The sequence below is a fragment of the Rhyacophila brunnea genome, unplaced genomic scaffold (assembly GCF_057557595.1).
Source record: "Rhyacophila brunnea isolate RB1 unplaced genomic scaffold, BYU_Rbru_1.0 scaffold_11, whole genome shotgun sequence".
Classification (NCBI taxonomy): Eukaryota; Metazoa; Arthropoda; class Insecta; order Trichoptera; family Rhyacophilidae; genus Rhyacophila; species Rhyacophila brunnea.
In genome coordinates this window covers 15,901,712-15,909,439 of record NW_028232763.1, presented here as the reverse complement: position 1 = coordinate 15,909,439, position 7,728 = coordinate 15,901,712, and the positions used below count along the sequence as shown (strand labels likewise).

Sequence of the window (7,728 nt, the reverse complement as noted above, 5' to 3'; positions counted from 1 at the left end):
AAATCACTATGCCATGGCGATATTATGGCTTATGAGAATGTTAGGTAGGTTACCTACCTATTATATTATATGGACACAACGGGTCTAACAAAAAAATACATCAACATTATGTAGGTATATACCACGGCAATATTGTTACGCATTGCAATTTCATCTGGCTTGCACAATCAAACAAGTTTTAATTTTATGTTGGAGATAATATTATGAGTTTATTTAATTATTTTCGCATTAAGTTACTATTCTGTTTGATTTACTTTTCCTGCCCGACCCCAACCGACATAATACATGATGAACATTAAATGAAAAAGTAATAATTGGCTTGCATAATGTATGAGGAAGTGTTCAGTCGATTGAAGAGGCTCAGTATTTTCAATGTTCTATATTTTGAAATAATATTAATATATTTTTTGAGAAAAAATACCTCCTGGATATTTCTGTGCGCCGGATACAATCAGGTATTACACTAAATTAAAAAGTATCCAACTTGTGTGATATGCATGGAGATATTCGATTGGAATGCAGCCATTTGAGTTCGGTTAAAATATGTTTGTATTCTCGCGAAATATTAATGAAGCCCTCATGATTACCGACACCTTGACACGTTACATCGGCACTGGAACAAATGGACGCCAGGACAAGTGAGCGCCGCACTGTCGAATGAAATAACGTTCATTAATGAAATAAATAGACGTTCGTTACGATTTGATACAGAAAGTTTAATAAGTTTCTATCTACCTACTACTTGGTAGTTTTAATTCATTTTGCTCTTAACATAATGTTTTTTTATTGCGGATTAAAAATTATTATGCCCGACGCTTCATATAAAAATAAAATAACCCTCTTCTCGTTGCAACTTAAACATATACACAATTAAATCATTATTTACGTGTGCATATTTAAATTCTCACCAAGTAAATAATAACATATAAAAGAATATTAAAAGTACCTATATAATTCACAAACTTTTATTTTATTTTCAAAATTCATTCGATTGCGTAACGCCCAGTTGTCCCGGCGCCGAATCGTCCTAGACCTGTTACATCTTGACATACCTATAAACATATTGTTCGGTATCGATTACCGCATCTGACAAAAATCATTATATTACGCAATATATTGTGTTTTGTCCATAAAAACGAGCCAATGGTTGGGTTAATGGTAACAAATATATCTCGAAAAAATCTGTTAATACTACCTTATATTATATTATTATAATTAAATTCATAACAATTTTAAGGAGTTGGTATATCTGTATTTTTGCAATAGTTTGTACTGACTTGATTGAGTCATACGAAAATAAAATTACTATCACTTTGAGCAGCTGAATCACTAGCGCGGTCAAGCTGTATTCGTTTTTTTTTTACTGAGATATTATAAGAAATGGAAATTGAAAACTAGATCGCACACACAAGCAATCAGCTGGCGATTGCTTCGCGCTCATTATTATAAGCCACTCGCCAGTGTAGGGTGGACAGTCTTACACGACGTACTCATTAATTTCTATAATACAAGTGAAATTATTAATAATATCGTTTTAAAATAAAAGTGAATAAAAAATCGTGACAATTTTTAGCTCGAATGATTTTTCGATGTGTATTTTATTTATTTTGTGGTTTGTTTTATCTTAATTAATTATTATTGTACGCAGATCGTAAATAAGTTACAGTATCGTTTATTAATAATAACATTGTGAATTATTCACGGTAAGTGATCTTAAAAATGTAATAATTATAATATAATCACACGATTATGCTATTTATATTCATCATCTTTTTTCTATTATTTTTAGATATAAGTAATTAAACTTTCATATTATGCCAAATAATGTTATATACATTAATTTATTTTACTTTTGTCTTATAATAAATTAATTTACTAAATTATAAAATACATTATCCAGTTACACAAGATAAATTGTAGATATTATCTACTAACAATTTGAAAAATATATTACAATTAATTATCATATAAGTAGGTGGATAAATAGAATTCTATAATAATATTATAATTTTATTATATTCTTTGCCAGTAAATAATTGATACCATATTATAATAGAGAGACTTTATTTTGTTGAATTTAACGGTTCAATTATTGTTTCGTTTATATTGCCTGATTAATATTATTTATATTTAAAAATATATTGCAACCCCTACTAGAAACTTATATAATTAATGTACTTGCTAAAAAATACATAAGTACACACACAACTGAACTGAGTGGTGTTGAGTATTGACCCTAAAAGAATAAAATTATTAACATAATAACTACGCTTCGTTCAACGATTGACGTATTATTTTGATCACAGTATTGGAAAATATAAGCTTATTATAAACAAAGAATACTTTTTTACTTACAAACAGCTGTAAAAACAGCATCTTCATGCATTGACCTTATGCAGTAGTCCGAAAAAGAAAATGCAGAATATTGTCTCCAAAAAATGTAATATATTATTATTTTATTAGTATAATTAAAAAGCATAAAATCGGTTCATTATTAAATACATATACTTAAAAAAATATGTACCCACTTTATTATTAGTATCAAATCAACTCATTTTTTTATTAAGTATTTCTAAGCAATTGGTATTAAACCTTTAACGATTTAAAAATCAATTTAGGTGTAATAAAATGAATATTATATGTCCACACCATTTTAATTTGAACTTTAAATGTTTTAATCCGTCATGTTGGAATTAATATTTCGCAAAAACACGTTTACCTTTCATTGTTTGATAATTTTACTGTTCGAATTTTGAGACATTTCATTAAATAATTATGGTATTAATAGAAGTTGTATAGTTATGTTAAACATGTTATTGGTCACGTAATGCCGGCAAAATAAATACGTACGTACCCCTGCCATTCTCGACGCTATTTTATTATTGCGAATTTTAATGAAAATTAAGTCTGCTAAATTAAAAAGAAAACAATATTAATTAAAACAACCGACTCGTAAAATCTTAAAATATAATGAGGTCGACATTATTTACCATAGCTACATAGGAAATTTCCATATATTTGCATATATTTTTTATTTGGTAATTGTCACTTTTTAAATCAATATATATCTTCAGTAATTGACAATTATTTCATTATATTTTTATCGCAACGATAAAAAAATATCCCGGGATTTCAGCATTTTATATATCCGGGATTTAGAGCTTAAGAAAATGAGAGGTGTCCCGGAATTATAAACCCTAGTAACCAATTATTTGTGAAAATCATAGAATTTAGATGTTAAAGTACACGATGCGCTCTGTTGCAGAACCTTTGTTCCCAACAATCTTATCGATTGTGATAAGTGTAGTCATTATTTTATCTCGTTCGCGATTCTTGAAGAAATACTTATTAATTCATAATGTAAGTGTATCTCTATGTATCCAAGGTCAGTGCAATTAAATATAAATTAACTATAATACATTGTACTTGGTTAATTGAACAGGTATGTCCATGCGTTGTAATTGATAATAATTAACCTATGATCTAATATTGGGTATATGATTAATACAGTGTATGTGATCAGTTCTTCTTCTATTTTACTATTATTGTTGTTATTCAATAGTTAACTCTTAACATTTTATATATTAGAATCTATTGATTTATAATGAGGTAGGTAGGCGTTATGCCGGGTCCACACTGGCAACATGTCGTGCGACAACCTCGTAAAATTTTACGATAATTATCATAATTGCTTAAGAAATTTTACGATAATTGTCATACTCATGACCAAAACATTCACATTATAATGTAAAAGTAGCCCATAAAATCATAAACTCCGTCAATTATTATTGTAGGTATTTAAAATGGCATCAATGTAGTACATTTATAAATAAATAAATCTAAAAAGTCGTATACTTACGAAGTCGTGTAAATATCTGCCAAATATGGTCGCTATAAAGTATAAACAATGCCGCTACGTTTCAATGTGTCAACTTACATTTTTTTTAATTTGTGGCTATCAATTAACCACACTAAAAACGGTATCAAAAGGTGTTATAATAATTCTCCATAATTCAAACGTCCCCCTCTAGTTGTAGGTCAAGCACAACACCAAGGTTATGGTCAGTCAGATCAAAACCTACCGAAAAGGTAGATAATAGCAGGTGGATAATAACAAAAATAATACATTTAGCAAAAAATATAATAACGTCTCTACATAGTACATCAGCATTACAATTTTATTGTAGTCTACGATATCTAGGCTAAGTGTTTCATTGAAATAAAGAGTTTTTTTAATGAGTTGATTTAAAATTCAAAGTTTCGTCGAGGTATTAGGACACTAATTTTAGCAATTGAATGCATGGAAATGATTACTAAGTCACTTAGACGAAATAAACTATTTTTTTGGTTTCTTGCATGACTATAATATGGTTATAATTGATAAGACTGAAAACCTTTTAACGGATCGGCGACTAAATTTCGGTTGATACATCTTCCTGTTCATTGTTAGTAACACAATTCTTTCAGATTGCAATATTAAATAATATTTTCCATGGAGAAAAATTTCAGCTCTTTACGAATCTTTTCATTTTTTGTCAATTTGTTGAAGCCATAACTCAAAAGTTGCCAATCCTTTGATGATCATTTTTATTTCAACGTCCAGTCTTCGACTTATTGTAACAAAACTGGTATCAGGACTTGGGTACATATCATTTTATTACTCGTTAAACTAATGTCCTGATTGCAAAAGAGATATTTAATTGTTTTAAAGGCTTTTCTTGCTATGTGGGTTCTGATTTTGTCTCAATGACAATGTCACAATCTAGTTATTTAACATTTCCACACCACTAAATACCATACCTTCAAGTAATTGACATTATAATATTTTCAATTTTATTGGAAACTTTCGTATGTAACGCTAATAGTGTCTCTGTAAAATGGTCAGTATTTAGTTTTCTTTTTACCACCAGTATTATAATAAATTAATAATATTACTAGAGACACGAACCTGCATGATAAAATAATTTATTGGATATACCTACCAGTACCAAATAAAGTTTATATGTACTTATTATTTGTGGCGTTAAGTACATAGGTTCATAATATGAGTACATATTATAATGATATAATAATATGTAGTTACTAGACGCTAATGAATATCTTTACTTTAGCAGTACCTCAATTACTATTTCCAATAACTTACGTCTAATGATTTTGTTATTTTGGTTTTGAAACAAAGTTAGTTTTGTTAATTCTACTTTAAGTGAGTCATTTATGTTGACAGCGGTTTCGGGCTATGAACCCATCTTCGGAATCGGAACGGTCGACTATAATTTAGTTATTCTTTTAATACTTAGATAGGTACTTATGATGAAATTTGACGATTTTCAATTATTGTGTTATAATTATACTGACCTTGCCAGGTCGACAACTGATACAATAATATAGGAATATTTTTATATAATTATTCAGTCATGGCAGAAAAAAAACAGATGCTTTAAAGTAAGTAGGTATCGATTGTTTTTTTCCAGTATATCTAATTTATTACAGTGACATCCCGTTGGTTGGAAACAACATGTATTAATTAACATATAATGTTTAACCGGAGTGTTTCTTTGTCTGGTTTGCGATGTCTAGTTTACTTCCGTTGTCCTTGGACGTTACATCCTTGATGACCAGCAATGACACGTGCAGATTTGAGAATTATATTTGAATTATCGGTAGGTAGATACTTACATAATTAATTTATCCAAATATTTTTGCCAGTCACTCGCGAGTTCTGAAAGTTGTCAGGTGTATATTTAAATGTATATGAAAGCCGTGGACTCGCAATATTGTCTATTGAAGTAGAGATGGCATTTAAATTAGATTTAGGGGTATATATTTTGTTAGTAATGTATCCATACAACATATTTCTTAGATATTGGAGTCATGGAAGGAAGATAAAAAATACTGTATAAAAAAAATGGGGTGGCATTTTGGCGCTGCCTAGGGGCGGCATTTTGGCCAAGGACGTCACTGCTTTATTATACCGTCACTTCACTTTTGATTCCATACCAACCTCAATAATTAGATGCTTTGAATGTTTAACTTTCTGGAAGTAATATTATTAGGGAGAACCTATATAAAGGTAACAAGGCGAATATATTTGATAGGTACGATACGTTTCCCCACCAGAATACCGAAATCGATACTTCTTTATTGTACGATGCGATACGAAATAATAGACTACGAGACAGAATTACGGTATATGGTGGAACACCCAGGCATGATAAAATACATCCTCACCAATAATTTAGCCCGGAATCTTTCGTAGAAACACGTGAACCGTTTACAAAATAATTATATTTTTGTATAATGATATAGGTTGTTTACGATGACCCTTTTATTCTTCGTATGAAGTATCCATTGATAAGTCAATGGACTAAAATGAGTAATAGAATAATACAACACTGCTGTTTTGTATCTGTACAATAAATGTAGAATGGAATTTAAAATGATAAGAATGGAATTATATTGGCGAACTTACGTCCTACGCCGATAACAGAATCATCCGCTCAATGTCCACTTTTGTAATAATAATTATAAAGACTTTATCTCCGCGAACTCGTTGCAAGCAATAAGTAAGTTATACATAAAAAAGTATATACCTATGTATTATTGAAAATGAATCCGGTTGACCTAGCTACAGCATTAATGCAGAAATTCAATCAATCCACGAGGCGCGAATCACGAGAACCTTCGGATGAAAAACGATCAAGTTAATAAAAACATAAATGATAGCTGCATGAGATTTTATTATTTATTTTATTATCAGTAAGTAACAATTATGCAAACCTTTTCACTTTTTGCCTTATTTACATAAAACAATATTCTATAGCTTTGATTGATATAATAAGCGTTCGTGTATTCTAGGATGTATAATGAATGTCTTATCGTTTCTTTAGCTAGTTTAATGAACTCACTAACATACACATAGGTACATAAATTTAATAATATTCAGAAATTAAAACTTTTCTTAGAGAATCTCGACCAAGAGACCAATCGGCATAGAATCCGACGCGCGTAAATGAATTTATATATTTACAAAAAACACATCACTGTAAGGCTAAAATATCTACAGCCTAGGGCACGCACTGTTTTGAAATCGTGTATGTGTATTTTTTACAATATGTGTGTGTTGTATGCGTGAAAGCTTCCAGATTTTCGCAGCCTTCCTTTGATTGTATTAGTGGAATAGATGGTTACGTTCTATTGGGCAAGCCGACAATCCATTTATAATCATACCTACAGACAGATATCGTTGGCAAATTATATTACTTTTGTGGAATACAAAATAATAAAGTTATTATATTTTAAATACGTTAATAGTCAATTGAAATTTATTTATCTTCGAAGGTTTTAAATAATAGTCTTTGCCACCGCATTATCTAGTTATCGTTTTAGAATATTTTTATAAAAAATACCTATTTCAAGATTCAAATAACCAATAATCAATGTGGAAATGTTTAGATATAGTATTACGTTTATCATCATTAATTTTACAATCTGTGTATCTTGGCCATGGCCCCTACAAGGGAGGGATGACCGGTCTCTAGTCTGAGGGACCGGGGTAACGGGTCAACTAGATAAATGAGATAAACACACATCAAAGATTTGCACTAATAGTAAAAAAGTCGCCTGCGGCGCTATTTAACTTCAAGAGTAGTGGTTGTGCGATACAATTTTTGATTATTGTGTCTATACTCATACGTAATTCATAAACGCAAATAATTGCTAAAATACACT

At 29.8% G+C, this 7,728-nt stretch overlaps 1 protein-coding gene across 1 annotated transcript in view; it reads left to right on the top strand.

Moving 5' to 3' along the window:
* Nucleotides 1-1,401: 1,401 nt before the first annotated feature.
* LOC147078417 (ATP-binding cassette sub-family G member 4) overlaps nucleotides 1,402-7,728 on the top strand; it is a 53,210-nt gene continuing 46,883 nt past the window's right edge. The window contains exon 1 of the mRNA XM_085959331.1: nucleotides 1,402-1,703. The gene's annotated coding sequence lies outside the window, so the exon portion shown is untranslated. The remainder of the gene's footprint in view (nucleotides 1,704-7,728) is intronic.